Genomic DNA, 20,235 nt, shown 5'->3' with positions numbered 1-20,235 from the left:
GTTGAGTCCACCCTCATAATTGCCTTGATGCACACGACTGTTTCTTTCACTGCCTCAGGCCTTTGCTCAAGTGTCATCTCAGCTGGGTCCTCCTTGAACATTCTTTTAAAAATGACAACCTATCACTCCAAACCCTTGGTACTCCTTACCCCCTTTAGTGCTTTCTTTTTTTCCATAACACTGATTACCTGGCTTATACTCTAGTTTACTTATTACTATTTCTGTTGGCTGTGTCCTGCCACTAAACATCCCCACGAAGGTAGGAGTCGTTTTTCCTCTTTTATTCCTGCTATATCCCCAGACCCCCACACAGTAGCTGGGCTACAGTAGATGCTCAGTAACCATGTATTGAATGGATGAATTAGAACTCTTTGGTTATGAAAGCTTACAAAGTTTTAACTCTACCTAGTTATGCTATTGACTCCATAGAGTTTATAAGGTATTCATAAAATATTATATCAGATATCTTGATGAAGTATAAAAAATATATATATTTAATTTATTGATTCGTTAACATTATGTATCACTGAAGCTTTAAATAAAGTCAGACTGATTAGATTTAAATCCTGGTTCTATCACTTACAAGCCATGTGCACTTGGATAAGCTTCTAATCTGTTCTTTTCTCTCTCTCTCTCTCTCTCTCCCCCTCTCCCTCCCTCTCTTCCTCCATCCTTCTCTTTTGGTAAAACTTTTCTCATTTGTAATGCAGGAAAAGGGCATTTTCCAGCCTTATAGAGTTATGAAATTAAATCAAGTGCCTGAAATATAGTAAGAAGGTAAAATATATACAGTAAGAAGGTAAAATATATACAGTAAAAAGGTAAACTTCCTGGAAAATGGTAATAATCAATGGTAGTAGGAGAGACTACTACTTTAATACCTTTCACTGGAAAAAAAAAATCAGATGTATGCATGTTTTAAAAAGCACCAATACAAAATCATTCTTGTGTTATTCTTGTACAGTATTCCAGAACTTAAGCTTTTATGCTTGATTATGATTTTGATACCTAAGAAAAGTAATAGAAGTATTAGATTTTGCAGTTAATGTTATTCTACATACTGTAAAATGAAAAATATTCTTCCATCGCACAAGCTTCCCTTTGGTAGTCAGAAGGGTCGTTTAGAAGTATGGTCATGAAACTCTGGTTACTTCCCAAAGCTTGTTACTCACTCTCAAGTAAAAGCTCCCATAACTCTTAGGATTTTGCTTAATAAGAATAGTATTGTGAAACCACATAGTCCTGTGAGTTAAACATTAGAACACAACTGACAAACCTTTAGCTAGACTAACCAAGAAAGACCTGACCTCAGTGTGCTTGTTACATCATCTAGTTGACAAGCCAAAAAGGAAAAAAAAATAAGAATTTTTTCACCCTCACCTGTGTTTACCCAAAGCTGCTGGGATTTCTGGAAATTTTAATTATCTTAAAAATAATTCCAGATATCTAAGCAATAATGTTTAAGTTCCCCCAGTCTCTCCTAAAATTTATATCATAACTTCATTTGAAAATGTTTGTGGCAATCTGTTCCTAAACTATAGGAACTTCAAGTAAAACAAGAAAATAACAATACATTTAGGACTTTAAAAACCACTAGGTAAGAGCAAAGATATATGTAAAACCTATGACACAAGAAACTCCAACAGAAGAAGCAAAAGAAAATTAAAAAAAAACAACCCAACAACCAATCTGTTGAATATGATTGCACATGAAACAATTTACCAATCTTATATGTAGAATAAAACACCCAAAGGGCAGTCAGATTATTCATTAGGCTCCCCAAATCTCCAAATAATGGAACAAGTTTAGAGAGGTTATAAAATAAAATTATAATGTTTAAAGTGATTAAAGAGACAAAACAAGGGCTTGAAAACATAACTATAAAATTAGAATGAAAATAAGATAAAAAATAGAGCTTGTAGAAAAGGAACATATAGTTAGTAAAATTAAAGTGTACTGAGTATATTTAAGGGCAGATTAAACACAGTTTAGAATATTACTGGATTAAAGCATAAATCTGTGAAAGAATCACTCAGAATTAAGCACAGAAAGATAAAGGTCAGGAAAATCTGAATGAAACACTAATAGAGATGACAGAAAGAATGAGAAATCACGTATTTCTAAAAGAAGTTTCAAGAAGAGATAATGAAAAAATTTTGGAGGAGGCAATATTTGAAGGAAAAATGGTTAAGAATTATTATACTTGAAGAAAGACATGGGTCTTCAGGTTGAAGAAGACCCATGTATGCTGTGTATGCTGAGAGGTTAGAAATGAATCTTTACTAAGGTAAGCATCTTCTCAGAGCATGTGTGTAATTTCCCAATTAAGGAGGTTCCCTGCTTCTTCTTCAGGAGCTTGTAGTCTCTTGTTCACTCTGGTGCTTGTTTGCAGTACTGCAGGTTCTCTGGTGCAACCACAGCTACTGAACCTACTTTTGTTCTAAATGACTTCCAGACATCCAAAGTATGCTGGTTCCCTGTCAGTGCTCCAAGTCAGGTGAGACAGGAAACCCCCAGAAAATCTGGAGTGTTGATGTTTCACTCTTTCCTTTACCTCCAGTGGGAGCAGATGTGGTGACTTGAGGGAAGGACTGATATAGATGAAATTAAATGGCTTTTATTATGCTTTCAATGTTGTTGTTCTCAGTTTTGAGCTTACCTGAGGTCTGTGAATTCCTAACTGGTTTCTGGCATTCTCATAAAGGCTTTTTGAATGATACATTTTTGTTAAGTTGGTGTTTCAGAGAAGGAGCAAGTCCTGCTTCTTCTTACTCTGCCATCTTGCTGATGTGACATTCCAAAACATATCATTTTGAAAGGACCGAAATTTAGATCAAAAGCAGATCCAGCCTTCTAATCCTAGCTAAACTAATCATTCAGTAGTAGAGAAAACAATAAATAAAAAGACAAAGAATTTACTACTGACAGACTTTTGCCGAAAGGGTGAGTTTTAGTAAGAAAAAAGTTCCACCCAACAGAAAAAAATAGAATACGAGAAGTAATGGGACCAGGGGTTGGAGGTGGGGGGAGGATTGTTAGACATATTTGGCAATCTAAGTGGATTTTAAGTGGAAATTCAGCCATAAGTGAAGGGGTAAAATGTTAAAAATTAAGTCTTCTCTGAAGTAACAGATAATACTAACTGGATATAGGAAAGAAGAGGAAATCACAGTTAAAGTGTTCTAAAGTCATCATAAGTTTAGCAAGGAGGATGAGGCTAGAGATTAACTTTGTTCTTTGTTAATTGTGTGTGTTTATAATTTGAGGTTTTGATTGAAAAGTTAAAAAGAATATATATAACTTTCATATCCACAGTGTGGAAAGGGGCATAGAAAAGAAAACTCAGTATAATTTTTAAGATAGGAAAGAAATAAAAAAAAATATGGTCCTAATAAGTAGAAATACTAAAATAGGATGACAAAGTGTATTAGTAATTACAATAAATATAAATGGATGAAATTCATCTGTAAATAAGTGGAGATTCTGGGACTGGTTAATAAAACATAATGGCAGAGAGGTGAAAGGAAAGCATGGAAAATGGTAGTAAGCAAACTATCCAAAAGAAACTTTGTTTAGTAATACTAATGTGTAATAAATTTTATTTGAAACAATGACTGTAGTGTAAATAGATTCATTACTTGATAATAAAAGTAACATCTTAACAAGAAGCTATCCCAGTCTTAACATGTATACTTTGGTATCAGTCAGATACACTGAGGAGACAGAAATAACATGGTAATTTTAACACAGAAGATTTATTATAAAAAATTAGTTAAGAGGGAATAAAATCTAATTTCCTTTAAGAATACCCTGGGACTGAGGAAGAATACCCAAGGAAGAAATAATCTTGGAAGATGGGGGCTTCATGGGAGTGGATCCTCCCATGGCTGACATTTAAACTTCACTAGAGAGGGGACAGTTACAGGAGAAGTTCACCAGGTTGTCCTTGAGCTGGTCCAAAGTCAAAGAAGCACAGCTGGAGGGCAGAGGATTGCTGTGAGGGAGCCCACAAGATTGCCTGGGAAGCTGCCTGTGGACGGGTGCTGTACCCTCTGGAAAGCTGCTTGGAACCTGCCAACAGTGGAGGTAGTGGGTGCTATTCAACTCACTGGAAGCTGTTGCTGGAAGACTTGTTTGGGTACCCACAGAACTCTCCAGAAACTGTCCCCAGGGATGCCACTTGCTGCTGGGAATCCACCTGTGGTGGAGGACCAAACTCAGCTGGAGTGGGGAGTGAGCTTATGGAGTGTCCTGCACACCAGCCTGGCACTCAGGAGCAAAAGAAGCAAAGCACAGGGAACCAGGAGAAGAAACTCCTCTGATAGTTGTCCACTTCCCTCTACTGATAAAGCTTGACATCATGTCATCTGGCAAGGTAAACATGTCCCAGAATCACAAGCACACAGTGAAAGGTGGGTTCAGAGTTCAGAGGCAATAAATGGATGACTGGCACAGTACCTAACCAGAAAACTTAAAAATTAAAAAAAAATATTGACAGACAAGATATTAGTAGATTAATAAATTGTGAGGTGTTATTGCACACAGCTCTGTCAGAAATTGATAGATCAGAGAGAAATCAATTACAATATAGAGTATTGCACAATAAAGTTGACTAGTTTTAAGTAACAGATGCTTAGAAACATGAATTCTTTCCAATCCATATAGAATATCTTCAAAAATTGGCCATAGGTCACAAGAAATCTCAATCATTATAAAACTAATCAATAGAGATAAACTATTTTATAGAACATTAAGGCAATAAAATTGAAAACCAATAACCAAAATATAACCAAAAATAAATACCTGAAAAATAAAAAATGGAAAACTAAAATAAAGAATAATGTAAGTATTATGAAGACATATTAAAACTGAGCAAGAGTTTAAGGAATACATATTCAAATTTGTGAAATGCAGCTTAAGTGATATTTACAGGGAAATTTATTAACTGAGATGCATGTATCAAATAGAAGAAAAGAGTGTGTTCGACCAAGTCAACCACAGCAAATTTAAAATACAAAGATTCTATGACCATTTTACTTCAAATCCCAGAGATTTTAGTTGTTGATTATCATTTTGTTAATCTGTTTGAGAGTTCACAGGGAGAAATGCCTCTTTTCACCCGGGAGAATCTACACATGTATTGAGGTGCATGTAGAAAACAGTTCCTTGTCTTTTCTATATAGTTTGTTTTCTGTCGGGGCATTTAATTTCTATGTAATTAATATTCTGGTAAAGCAGTGGAATGTGTTAATATTTTAGTGCTGAAATATAGAAATCCAATATTCATGGTCTTAAGATTGGCCAATCCTAAAAAAAATTTTACAGAGAAAGAATGGCAAAATTTCCTACTCATTTATTCATTCATTCATTTCACAAATATTTATTAAGTGCCCTTTATGTGTCGTATATTTTTCTAGCCTATGGAGATTCATTAGTGAACAAAATCCCAGCTCTTATAGCTCTTCTATTCAAGTAGAGGAAACAGGCGAAAGAAAAGAAGTAAAATATATAGTGGAAAGTACCACTGGGAGAAATAAGCAATAAAGAAGATGTAAAAATGTAATTAGAATCACTGTATGAGATAAGTTGGCCAGAGAAGTCTTCATTGAGAAGGTAACTTTGAAACACAATCTGGGCACCTGAGTAGTGAACCATTTGGACCTGGGGAGGAAGAACATTCCAAGCAGAGGGTAAACCCAGGTGGCCAGGTGTGGTTACTGCTGTCAAGCGGAAAAGCACTAAATGAGGTCAGAGAGGTAGTGAAAGCCCAGCTTATACAGCATCATATCATTTTGTATGGAGTAGCCCAAATTTAAGCTCATCGTTCTGGAGTAATTAATAGTAGTCAGCCTTTACCATTCAGCAAGGCTCTGGTTTGGATAATAAAATATAGAGTTACTGGACTTTTTGTAAAGACTTGGGGTTTTGCTTATATAATTGGAAAGCCATCAGAGGACTTTCAACATGGGGGTAACATGGTCTGATTTCATTTTAACAAGATCACTTAGACTGTTTTGTTGAGAAGAGACTATAAGGGAAAAAAATTAAAGCAAAATCTCTCCAGAATCTGACCAATCCTTCTCACCACCTTGTTACTACCATCCTGGTCCAAACCACCACCATTTCTTACCTGGATTGCCTAAATAGCTTCCAGATGAGTCTTCCGTGCTATATTTGGGTACAAATACAAGCAAAATTTTTAAAGAAAAACACCTTGATAAAAGTGCATTTTCTCCCTATGTTTCTAATGTTCATAACTTTTCTTTTTTATGCCTGTATAGTTATAAAAGAAAACAACCATTAATACTTCTTTTCTATTCCACTTAGTCAAAAATATCCATTTTATCCAAGATTTGTCCTTGGACGCATTTGGAATGAAAACCCTTATGTCGTTTCGTTTACAGAAATAATGATGAATTAATTATACCTCAGTTTCCCTTTTTCTCAGGTAGAAAGATAAAGATCCAGAATCAGAGCTGAAAACTCACATCTTACTTCTGCTCTATGAATGATACTTAGCTCCAATTTTTATAGAAGCGACCCTAAGATATATTAGTCATGTAACTCTATCAGGGCTGGTAAACAACTTTAATTTCTTTTTCTTGATCATGTCTCCCTGACAGTTAATGTTTTTGAGATAAAAACTGAAAAACAACCCTTTGTCATGACCTTTTTTTTTTAAACTTCCCTTGCTGGGTCTTGTGCGAGCTAGAAGTTTCCAGCCAATAGTTCCTTTTGGTACTAACAACGTCTCCAACAGAAAGCTTAAGATTCTAGGTATCATTTTGTTCAGAAACCGGGCCAGAAGAGGATTATATATTTCTCTAGTAAAAATTCCCTACGGTGGACATTGAAGCAGAAAACTCAAAAAACCATATGATTCGATATGAAAAACGGTTTCATGTCACATCATCAGGCTACAAGAAAAACAGATAGGTATGTGAGAAAAAAGGGCAGAATGTCTGAATGACCTAGCACAGCCTCACCTTCATACAGCCTTCCCCAATTCTTCTCCCCAGTTCTCCTGAATTCACCCTTCTTCTATCTTCTATGGCAAGTCTACCATACAATTGTGTGCTTTAGTATATTTCCTTCTAATTTTGTGGTGAATGCTACTCTAAGTGTTCATCTGAACTGTCATGTCATGTTTGAATGTATGTTGTGAGCTTTCTATATGATGATAGTAACTGAGCCATCCAAGGGCTCACACAGGAACTGCTCAGGGGAACCCTGTGCTGAGAGACGAACTCTAATCCATAACCTAGTACTTCTCTAAGTGGTCACTAGCTGCTGCTGCTGCTTCTCCAAGCAGGTGTACACTGCACTTACCATTTGCACTGACATAGGCTCCCCTGGATGTTTTCCTACATAATAAAGTACAGGGGTTTTTTTTGTTTTTTTTTTTTAGATTTTGCATAAAAGCGATATCATATGATATTTGTCTCTGTCTGACTTACTTCACTTCGTATGATAATCTCAAATGATATAATACAAATGAACTTATTTACAAAACAGAACAGACCCACAGACGTAGAGAATGAACTTATGGTTACCAGGGGTAAGGGTGGGGGGGAAGGATTTTTAGGGAGTTTGGGATTGACATGTACACACTGCTATATTTAAAATGGATAACCCACGAGGACCTACTGTATAGCACAGGGAACTCTGCTCAATACACTGTAATAACCTAAATGGGAAAAGAATTTGAAAAAGAGTAGATGCATGTATATGTATAACTGAATCACTTTGTTGTACACCTGAAACTAACACAACATTGTTAATCAACTATATTCCAATATAAAAAAACAAAAAACAAAAAACAAAACTACAGGGTTAGTGGTTGCCACTGAAAAATTGATCAGAATCATCATGATGGTTTCCAACAACTTCCTGTAGTACTGTGGCCATACACATACTTTGTCAGTCTTAAATGAGTTTTGTCATTTTGAATTTTTAAAATGCAGTGAGGTTGAAGCATAAGTTTTCCAAGCTTGAAACCAAAATCTTTTTATAATGAATGGATTGGAATTACACCATGTTAATCTAATATTATCTATTTAGTGAAATGAAAAGGTGGTATTTTCATTTCAAGAGGAAAGTATTCAAAATTGTTTAAAAATTGTATTTGTATTTAATTATCTTACAAACATACTGAGAACCTCTATCATGTCTAGAATTAATTTAAGCTCTGAAAAGAGCAACAATTTTTGCCTTTTATCACCAAAATCTTAAAATGATGATTAATTTAACTCATTCTATTTCTATCAACTTAGATGTTATATCAATAAATGGAAGCTGTTATTGATCAGAAACAGTTAGCCTTTAGATGAGAAACTTAACCATAACTAAATATTAGAAATAATGTCAGAGAAGGAGCTTAGTTACATCATAAGTCTTCATTCCAAGAAACTTTGGATGAATGTTGAGAATGGAAATCAGAGTAGAGAAGGTCCAGTCCTGGGTCCCAGTATTACTAAAGCCTGATTACCCAGGGCTGAGGAATATTCTATGTATATATTTAGGATGAGGGAGTTAAAGCAGCCAGGCTGTGGTCCAGTTATTCCTTTTACCAGGGTACACCCCCAGGGGAAACAAAGAGCCATTTCTCCTTTTCAACTGAACTCTGGGTGAAGAGACTAATAATTTTATTAGGAGAAAGAGACCTTGTCTCTGAAAATGTTCTTGGCTATCGATTACAGCTCCTAGACAGCCATGTAGTCTGTACAGTTCTCTGGAGGCAGAGTGGAGATGTTTTATGGCTGAAATGCTCTCACTGTGTGAGTGACCCCCTGGACCTCACTGAGAGACCCATCTATTCAGGGTCAGAGGGGCCCATCCCAAATGTCCCAGGCCACTCTCTGCTCCATTGAAGATTTTTGAATGCCTGTATCCTTGTAATAATTAAGTGAAGTGGACACTGGGTAAGATACCTGTGTCATCTAAGTCTGATTTGATAACTCAATCCTTTGTGTTAGTCCGGTAACCAGTTACTACTGTTACCTAAATCAGTGATCCTCAAACATGACTATGCATAAACATTACTTGGGGAGCTTGTAAAATGCAGATTCCTGGCCTCCACTCCTAGAGCTGTTGATTAGGTAGATTTGGAGAGGGGACCAGTACCTGTTTCTTAACTTAGAAATGTGTATGTGACAAAAAGATTTGTAAATATCTCTAAAGCAATCTTATGTTGGCATAATTCTATACTTTTTCATTGCGTTAAAAATATCTTCAGTGTTTTATGATTTATTCCTTGAATTTTTTTGCCTTTGCTTATATTATTGTATTTGCCTAACACACAGAAGCTGAATTAGTGATAGAAATAGAAAGGGGAGATGATCCCTGTCTCCTGTCACATAAAATAGTGCATTTCTTCACAAAAGGGTTACTAAGAGTTAAGTTATTGAGGATTTTGAAAGACTCCTTCCAAAGCATTTGATTGGTCTTTTTTTTTTTAATAAGATGTCTAAACGTTTAAAATTTACAGTTAGAGTCAATGTTGAACAATTTATTCCATGCAGTATATAAAGCACCTTTTAAAGATGAATGTTTGATTTTTATCCCGTTTCTTTCATATGTTTCACAACTATATTTGGCACGTCTTAATTAAACCCACTATTTACTTTCAGTGGTGACGGTGGGTCTATGTTCAAAGTAAAGAAAAACTAGAAGGTTGTGGGGAACATGAATTGGGGGAGAAGGAGAGGGTCTTCCAGCAAGTCTCCTAAATATACAGTATTAGCCCAAACAGAGAAATACTTGGCAATTACAACCCCACCTTCTAAAAGAGGTATGCAATTCTTATATTACTAAGTATAACCTAGTGCCAGTCAGATTACAGAAGCAATATATTCTGCAAACATACAATTTTCTGGCCACATCCTTGGTCTTATATTCCAGTTTTTAAAGTTTCTGTCTCTCTCAGTGGAGTGTATTTTTTTTTTTCTATCTCTCTTATTTCTTCTACCATAAAACATTTTACATCAAAAAGGTAGACTCCAAATTAATAATTAGGAAAGAGGAAAAATTACATTTAGCCAAGTATAGAAAAACTTAAGGGGTTTTAAATTCTATTTAGCACACGCAAAACCCAACTTCCTCATTCAAGTTAAAAAAACATGCATACGGCTCCTTGGTTGTCAACTGGCTTTTACAAAACACCATCTTGATGAATTAAGAGTAAATGAATGAGAACCATATGGATAAATATCCTTTGAAATACACCCAGGATTAAAAAGTTTAAGAAAAATAGCTCTTGGCAAATATATTTTTGTAGGTTTTGCTGGAATGAAAGTGTTTGAAAAATAGTCTGAAGTGTTTTGTGGAACCGAAATTTCAAAGTCCCAGATTTTCGAAGTCATAGGGCAAAGGTGATGATGTTGAACCCTCAGGAAGGTGAAGGTAATGGTCTTATTCTAGGAGGAGATCAGAGAGTGTATTGCCTTGATCATTTTGGGAGAGTCATTCAAATAAACATTCCTTTCAGAGTTTACAGCACAGAGATAAAGAGCACAAGCTCTAGCTCATTGTTTCTCAATCCATTTCTCCTTATTTCTTTCCTAAGGGGTCTTTTTAGACAATTTTTTTCTGATCCCTCCTATAAAATTCTATTACTACCAATGTACTGTACATCTGCTTATATATTCGCTTCATAATTAGGAGTATTTTGCACCTCCCAGAGCCAAATTTTTCCCCCTTGAGGGTGATATTGTCTCCCTTTGAGAATGTATATTCCAGAGCAATGGTTTGCTATCAGGAGCATTTTTATCCCTGAGGGGAAATTCGGCAATGTCTGAAGACATTTCTGATTGTCACAATTGCAGGGTGGGGTGTGAAGAGGGATGCCACAGACAGCTAGTGGGACGAAACCAGGGGTGCTTCTAAATGTCCTACATTGTACGGGACAGACCCTCACCAGAAAGAATTATCTGGTCTCAAGTGTCAATCGTGTTGAGGTTGAGAAACCCACTTGAGAGACAGACTGTTTGAATTTGAATCTTAGGCAGGCTCCTAACTCACTGGATCATCTACAGTTTGGGTCTGTAAAATGGGGATAACCATAGTACCATCTATATAAGGTTAGTGTGAGGATTAAATGAGTTAGAACAGTGCCTGGCACACGGAGCAGCTTAATAAAAGTTAGCTATGATTATTATTTTAAATCACATTATCCTGGAAACAACAAGGTCTCACACCAAGTTACAGAAATGTATAAGCATCACAAAATCTTTCTTGGAATTTACAGACGTCTATTCATTTTCCTGAAGTGTGAATAGTCAACTTATCCCTATTCCAACTAAAGTTCAGAAGACATTTTTGTAGTGGCAAGGAAACTATTAAATTTGGCAGATAGGTGATTAGATGGACAAATATAATAGGAAAGAATCAAGGCTGCTACTGCAGATTAATGTATTTTCATTATACTCTGAAAAAAAAAAAAAAAGACCTGAATGTAACAGTGTAATAAATACTTTTCTTGGGCTTCAGTAGACAATCATAAAGTGCCCTTTGACAGTCAATATATCCTGGTGGCACTTCAGGAAATGCTGTTTTTAATGAGAATTTTAAGGTTCATAGCATAGTGAAATATGAATTAGTGACTCTGATGTACTTGTATTACATATATCTTTGCAAAATACTAGCCGTAGTCTTGGAGCTTCTTGCTATTTGTTTTTTTTTTTTTTCTATAAGAACTGTAGTTTTTGCATGTACAATGCAAATGATATGAGTAAATGGGGCTTGCTGGGTGTACAGCAAAGCATGGTTTGTTACAGAAAATTGGATACCATCCCTTTCCCTTTCATGTTATAAAATAAAAATAGAAAATGAAAGGGGTGGGGGAGAATCCTTTTTGCTTTCATCTCAAGTCCCACTGATTTGCCATTTCCTAATCTAAGCTGATTTTCCAGGTGATCAGTTCAGTCCTCACTGCTTCTCTGGTCTTCTGTGAGCGTAGCAGAAATAGGCGGAAATCATCCACAGGAGATGGTCATCACTAGGTCTTCTACTTTTTCCTCATCTCCCTCAGCCTCCTAAAATCTCAACAAAACTTTGGAGAGAAGGGTGTCCTGTAACAATCTCATGGATGAAAGAAATGGTGAGGGTCAGGGAGCACAGTCTTTGGAGAAAAATTTCCTGGACTGGAATTCTGACTCTGCCACTTCCTAGTTCTGGTCTTGTTACCTGGGGAGGATGGATGAGCTAGCACCTGGGATGAACTCACCTACGAGCTGTGCCTGGTCCATAGACCTGCTCACGATAGGACATCAACTTCTGGTCCTTTGCTAATCTTGGCAGTACTGAATCCCCACTACAGTGAACACAACCCTTCAGGGTTCAGCAGGCTGAAGAAAGAATTGAATACCCTTTATTTAAAATACGACCTTCCCATTGTTATGCTGGTATGGCAAGTCTCATTTTGAGTTACAGAGGGATTTCTTAGGAGTGTCCATTTTTTTTAAAAATGATGAGCTTCTAAATTTCACCAGCAGTGAAAATCACTTCCAAACAGCAACAAGAGACAGCAGCCTCATTCTTGGGTGTGACTAGAAAGCATCACATAAACCTCTCAATGGTGACTCTGTTTTTGTAAAGTCCCTGAAGGCTAAATGCCCTTCAAATGTCCTTCCTTAGAATCAACATTGTGAAAATGACCATACTACCCAAAGCAATCTACAGAGTCAATGCAATCCTTATCAAACAACCAATGACATTTTTCACAGAACTAGAACAAAAAATTTCACAGTTTGATGGAAACACAAAAAACCCCAAATAGCCAAAGCAATCTTGAGAAAGAAAAACGGAGCTGGAGAAATCAGGCTCCCAGACTTCAGACTCTACTACAAAGCTACGGTAATCAAGACAGTATGGTACTGGCACAAAAACAGAAATATAGATCAATGGAACAGGATAGAAAGCCCAGAGATAAACCCACATACATATGGTCAACTTATCTTTGATAAAGGAGGCAAGAATATACAATGGAGAAAAGACAGCCTCTTCAATAAGTGGTGCTGGGAAAACTGGACAGCTACATGTAAAAGAATGAAATTAGAACACTCCTTAACACCATACACAAAAATAAACTCAAAATGGATTAAAGACCTAAATGTAAGGCCAGACACTATAAAACTCTTAGAGGAAAACATAGGCAGAACACTCTATGACATAAATCACAGCAAGATCCTTTTTGACCCACCTCCTAGAGAAATGGAAACAAAAACAAATGGGACCTAATGAAACTTAAAAGCTTTTGCACAGCAAAGGAAACCATAAACAAAATGAAAAGACAACCCTCAGAAAGGGAGAAAATATTTTAAAATGAAACATCTGACAAAGGATTAATCTCCAAAATTTACAAGCAGCTCATGCAGCTCAATATCCAAAAAACAAACAACCCAATCCAAAAATGGGCAGAAGATCTAAACAGACATTTTTCCAAAGAAGATATACAGATTGCCAACAAACACATGAAAGGATTCTCAACATCACTAATCATTAGAGAAATGCTAATCAAAACTACAATGAGATATCATCTCACACTAGTCAGAATGGCCATCATCAAAAAATCTACAAACAATAAGTGGTGGAGAGGGTGTGGAGAAAAGGGAACCCTCTTTCACTGTTGATGGGAATGTAAACTGATACAGCCACTATGGAGAACAGTATGGAGGTTCCTCAAAAAACTAAAAATAGAACTACTATATGACCCATCAATCCCACTACTGGGCATATACCCCGAGAAAACCATAATTCAAAAAGAGTCATGTACCACAGTGTTCGTTGCAGCTCTATTTACAATAGCCAGGACATGGAAGCAACCTGTCCATTGATAGATGAATGGATAAAGAAGATGTGGCACATATATACAATGGAATATTACTCAGCCATAAAAAGAAATGAAATTGAGTTATTTGTAGTGAGGGGGATGGACCTAGAGTCTGTCATACAGAGTGAAGTACATCAGAAAGAGAAAAACAAATACTATATGCTAACCCATATATATGGGATCTAAAAAAAAAAAAAAAGTTTCTGGAGAACCTAGGGGCAGGGCAGGAATAAAGACGCAGATGTAGAGAACGGACTTGAGGACCCGGGGAGGGGGAAGGGTAAGCTGGGACGAAGTGAGAGAGTGGCATGGACATATATACACTACCAAATGTAAAATAGATAGCTAGTGGGGAGCAGCCGCATAGCACAGGGAGATCAGCTCGGTGCTTTGTGACCACCTAGAGGGGTGGGGTAGGGAGGGTGGGAGGGAGACACAAGAGGGAGGATATATGGGGATATATGTATATGTATAGCTGATTCACTTTGTTCTAAAGCAGAAACTAACACACCATTGTAAAGCAAATATACTCCAATAAAGATGTTTTTTAAAAAAAAAGGCATGAAGAAGAAAATTAGAATTACTCATTATTCCAAAAAAAAAAAAAAAAAAAGTCCTTCCTTCCCCTCTTATGAACGAACTGTCCTTATTTGGGCACTGTTGGCTCCCAGCCTCAGTGTGCTGCTGCACTGCCAGTGTTGGAAAGGAAAGTCAAGGGAGAAGGTGAGAAGGATCTGCTCTGTCTGGGGCTGGGTCTGCGGCAGACTCTTCCCATGTCCCAAGCATACACGTCTGCCCTCTCTCACTCTGCTCTGCAGTCATAACCTTGCTGCATAAAATTTCTAGAAATGTCTAGATGTGAACATAACATTTCATTGAATTCATACGGAGGTTATTTTTCTCCCCGCTCCTGGGAGTTGGGAGATGAGGAGGGTGGAAAACGACAGCGGCCCTTTGTGAATCAACCAGGCCCCTTTAAACAGTGACCTGGTGGGTCAGGGGCAGGGGTGGAGTCAGGGGCTGTCTTTCGAGGATGCAGTAGGTACACCTTCAGTCTCACTGATTCTAGAGCATTGCACCCAGAGGCACTTGAGTCACAAAAAGATTGTGGGTCGCCATTCATGAGCCGGTGTCCTGCCTCAGCTACTAATGACTGGAAAATTCTGGAAAACTATCTAACCTCTCGATACCACAATTTTCCTCAGGTGTTTAAAATTTCGGGAGTAGGGGGTGGGTGGGGAGAAGATGGATACAGCCAAGGCTTACCTCACAAAGCCTTTATGAGGATCAAAATGGGATAAATAAAGTCCTCTGTAAAGCACAAGTTTTATGCAAATGTTACGTGGGATTAACATTAGGAGAATTTCGGTCCACACTAGCTTGCTTTTTCTTTCTCTTTTACCCACCATATTCTTTAATATATGTTTTAAAATTTTTTTTATTGAAGTATAGTTGCATTACAATGTTGTGTTAATTACTGCTGTACAGCAAAGTGACTCAGCTTTACATATATATATACATTCTTTCTCATATTGTCTTCCATTATGGTTTATCATAGGATACTGAATGTAGTTCCCTGTGCTCTACAGTAGAACCTTGTTGTTTATCCATTCTGTATATACCAGTTTACATCTGCTAATCCCAAACTCCCAATCCAACCCTCTACCCGCCATATTCTTTAATCTCATTTAACCCATACCCATTTTAGACTGATAGCTCTCTGAATGCCCACATTATATATTGTGTCAAAAATCCCAGAGAACAGTATGGAAACTGAATAAATGTTGATTTAAATCTAATTTTCTACAAGGTGTAAGAAGATAGCGCCATAACAATTCCCTTTAGAATTCACCTAATAGAAGTAGGAAAAACTGATTGCCACCATTTTATATGTGAAGAAATAGAAGAAGGCACTGGTCAAACAAGACCTATCTTAGGGGCTAAGAATTTCTAATTCTACAATTTTACTGGAAACCCTGCTTTCTACAAAAGATCTTAAATTTGCCCTTTGCTCTCATGAATAAAAAGACTGCCTCTTTGCCTGGCTTCTAATGTGTCGCTATTTTATTCTTAGGTTAAATGTGTGGGAGATAACATTTCATTCAAGGAAAACTTGAGCTGAGAGGCAAAGAGGGGAATTTCACAGCTAGGAATTTTAGGTTCACAGACCTTTTCTTGTACTCAAGAAAGTAGGATACGTACTGAAATGTTAGAAATGTCAGATCACTCGCTTATTTAGCTATTCCAAAGTAAGAGTTGACAGCTGAGTCTGAAAGCATAGTGTCTGTTGTTCAGACACTTATTTAGAAGACTTCAGTTAATTTTAGTGTGGGTGGAGAGAATTCTATTTATTTGAAAATGTAATATAGATGGTATGTAAACAATGTGAGAGGCTATGTTTTCTAATGTTGTATCTATCCACAAATGTATTTTGAGTACTTATTATGTGCCAGGCATTGTGCTAGCAGTGAGCATTTAAAAAATAATAAATGGTTACTGTCTCTCGTTGGAGAGATTAGGCAAAAATATTCGAAAAACAAGAAAGAAAATATCTGACTGAGTGCCAGGTGGAAGGGAGATAGTGCTATCAGAAGTCAGAGGATGTGAGACCACGAGGGGACTGAAGATTGGGGAAGCATTTAATAAGAAGGCAGAATCAGGGCTTTAACAGAATGAGTGGAATTTGAATACATGAGGAAAAGGGGTAAGGGTACCAAGGATGCTACGGGCAGTTTGGGATAACCTGGAGGAGGTGGGGTTTCCTGTCAGATGGAAGCAGTACACAGGGTTACAAAGGCAGGGCTGGATGGGATTGTAGCAGGTCTTGATCATAATGGGACCCATGGCAGAACCTCCTTCCTTTTCCAGGGAATCCCATGGTAAGAAGTGTTATTTTAGTAATATTAATATGATAATCATTTGCAAGACTGATGCGAAGGACGAGAACAACAAGGAAGATAGTGCAATAAACCTGGATTTGGAATTGGGAGGCAGCAGGGAAAAGGGTTTAAAAGTGTGATACACAAGGCATCTTTCCAAATTTACGCATAACTCTCAGCAATGCCACCCTGATGCACTTGTTGCTGTGAAGGGCAAACCAAAAGCCAATAGTCTTTTCCAAACAACCAAATCCTATGGAAAAGCCACCCCTTCCTTCAAGGCTTTCGCTGCTATTTGAAGAACTTTCACATTTGATGACTTCTACTTAAACCCAAGTTTTTCTCTCAAAATGAAACAACTCCCTTCTCATTGCCCCTCGTAAGAAGCCTCATTCTTTCAGCAGCACAGAGCTCTTTCCCCTATCTGGATGTAAAGACTAATGCGTCTTTCTGCTTCTTCCTTTTTCTTCCTTCCCCAAAATTTATTTTTTAGACTAGAGGCATCTAGATGCTGGGGTTCTGCCAGCATTACTTGGCATTAAATTTCCATTCTAATAAAAAATGATCCTAAACCGGAGCAGGACCCTGTGAGGCCTTCCAGGGGACAGACTTCCTCTCCACCACCATGTCTCTCACCTCTTGTTTGTAGAAAACTTTAGCCTCCTAGGCCTCCCGCCAGTTCCAAAGAGCAGATTCAATCAGAGAAGTGAGAAAATGCAGAAACAAAGGAAAACAGTCAAGTAAGACAAAGTAAGAGTTTAGCTTTAAAACAAAAGTCAAGGACCCTTAGTTCCTACTCGAGGGCTATAAATAATATTCTGAGCTATATCCGTGAATTGTTCTATAGATACTAATCCCCGCCCCCCACCACCAGATGGAAGAAGTGGACTGAGTGCTGACAAAAGCACACAGACCCCAGACCATTTGGAACCATAACGTTGATAATGTTGACTCCCAAAACAACACCGAGTTACCTCACCACCAACCAGAAATCAATCAGACAAATGTCCACAAGCTGATCAGGCCCCCTGTGACCCTCTCCCTGACACTGCCTTTAAAAACCCTTCCCCAGAAGCCATCACAGAGTTCAGGGAAGCACGAGCTGTTTGTTCTCCTTGCTTGGCACCTGCAATATACACTGTACTTTCCTTCATCACATCCAGGTGTCAGTAGACTGGCTTTGCTGAGTTGGGTGAGGGGACGCAAGTTTGGTAACAGTCCGGTTGGTGGTAAGAGGGTGTTCTCAGGGCCTCAGTTCGAATGTGTTTATCGCATTATTTCCTGAGAACAGGTTTTTAAGCAGTAAGATCCAATGATTTTACTCGGGTTGGCTCCACTTGAAATGAGATCTCCTGATCTGCCTCTTTGCTTCTGAAAGTGATCAGCGCTCTAGGTGTTGCTAATGGCTTTACGTACCTTATCTCATGAAAGCCTCCCAACACTCCTATGAAGTAATCATACATATTATCGTGTCATTTTTCAGGTGGGATTATTGAGGCACAGAGAAAAACTTGCCTGGGGCTACACAGGAAGTGCATGACTCAGGGTTCTAGCAAGTCTATCTGACTTCTGCATGCGCCCTCCTAACCACTAGGCTACACTGCCTTGCACGTGCCTCCCATCATAATAGCCTTTGGTCTCCTGTGCTTTATGAAATACTGTCACGTTACACTCTCTCTCTTGATTCCCTCAATTATCTGATGAAATCTTAATTATTTTCCTTTTTCAGATGAAAAAGGGAGGCTTACACCATGAAGGGATACTTAATAAATGTTGTCTCGGGGACTTGAATTCAAGATATCTCTGGAGTTGTTTCACTCAGCATTGCTTTCATTATCTGATCTTTGCACACGTCAGAACTATGGAGCTAGTCAGGAAGAAAAGATAGTAGAGCAACAGTGTGCTGGAGTTTTGTATTGATGTTTTGATAGTTAGAATATCAAATAGTCATAATGCTCACCATGTAAGATAAAAGAGATTTATATATCTTTTCTGTTTAATTCTTTTTCTTCATATACTAAAAATGCTCTGAGAAAAACCATGAAATGTAAAACAAGTATTAATACCTGTGACCACATCAGTTTTTTCTCCTACTTATGATTAAATGGAGAAAAGCATCTTTTTACTGATTTATGAAATAACATTAATAAAGACACACATATCACCACCTATGGATCAAAGGAAAACATGCATGAGGGCCATAAAAGCTTAAGTATTTCCTCCCCAATATGTTGTTGGAAAATCCCTTTGGTTTTTCATTGGATGAAGGTGCAGTTTCCTTGACAACCAGTTTTCTGAACAGACTGCCTATACCTCAGCGTTCTACAGCTCACTGTAAAAGTCAAAGTGTGATATTCTTACAAGATGCGCACGCATTTACTAAGGAGTGACTTTACAATTTGTAGATGATTTCTACTAGACACGACAGAGAAGATGTTAGCTAACTGAGAAAAAGGAGGTTCTAGCATCCAGGACCATAAAAAGCTCTTAAATTTACGGTTGTTCCCTAAATAAAAATTGCTATTTCTTTGTGATTATCTATTTATGTCTGCTTGTACATTAACCCAGAAACAGGTCACTCTGGGTTGATACTAACATGTATCTAAAGATAGAAATATTAGGAAAGTAACAACTGGTTAGACGTCGTTAGTCATCGTCACCAGGAACGATGCCAAATTGACCCTGTTGACCGTGAGCATCAGGCAAAGTCTTCCCAAGAAGCTTCCTTTTCCAGGGTTAGGGTTAGGGTTAGGGTTAGACTCTTAACTGCCTCCGGGAATTTCTGTGCAGCCAGAAAAGAAGTGAAGCAAATGGGATTGAGTCTGGCAGGGCTTTTCAAATAACTTGTTTCATTTCTAGAAATGGGAAACCTAACTAGCCTGTAGGCATTGGTCCAGAAGCACCACACTCAGGTTCATTTTTCTTTAGGGGAATATGACTATGTATTTTTCACCACCTCTTACCCTTGGATTAAAAATAAAAAAATCACAGCTTAACCTCTGCAACCGTGAATATGCCCTTTAAAACACGGCTATGTCTTCCACATACTTTGGTCCATGCCTTGTCTTTAAAATGCATCATTTGTGTCTGTGTCCTAGGTGAGGCATCTCAACTTCCAGTTATGAGCTTATAGGCAAAATTGTATTGATGGAGATATGTATTATTCTGAAAGGGATTTCAGTTCTTCTATAAGACCCTAAAGGTGTCCACGATTCCTAAGTGTGTTGATAGCACTTCTACAGTTTCCTGCCTGACTTTCCATCCTTCCTTCTTTCTCACCGACGATGCAGTTCTGCCCTCTTTCCGTCCTTACATCCTCCTTCCAAAGCAAAACTTCCCATACTTCTACTCTATTCCTTGCTGCTTTATCTTGACTGCTTAGACCACATTTTTTGGGGGAGTGCGGATTATGCAACATATTTACACATTTAATCAACTAAAGCCATGAGTTAGTTAACAGACCAGGATAATACATGTTAACTCATCGCATGATAAACCAAAGCCCGATATCAAAGAAACAACACAAAT

This window comes from Balaenoptera musculus, chromosome 1, assembly GCF_009873245.2.
Source record: "Balaenoptera musculus isolate JJ_BM4_2016_0621 chromosome 1, mBalMus1.pri.v3, whole genome shotgun sequence".
NCBI lineage: Eukaryota > Metazoa > Chordata > Mammalia > Artiodactyla > Balaenopteridae > Balaenoptera > Balaenoptera musculus.
This window is presented reverse-complemented; position numbering follows the sequence as displayed.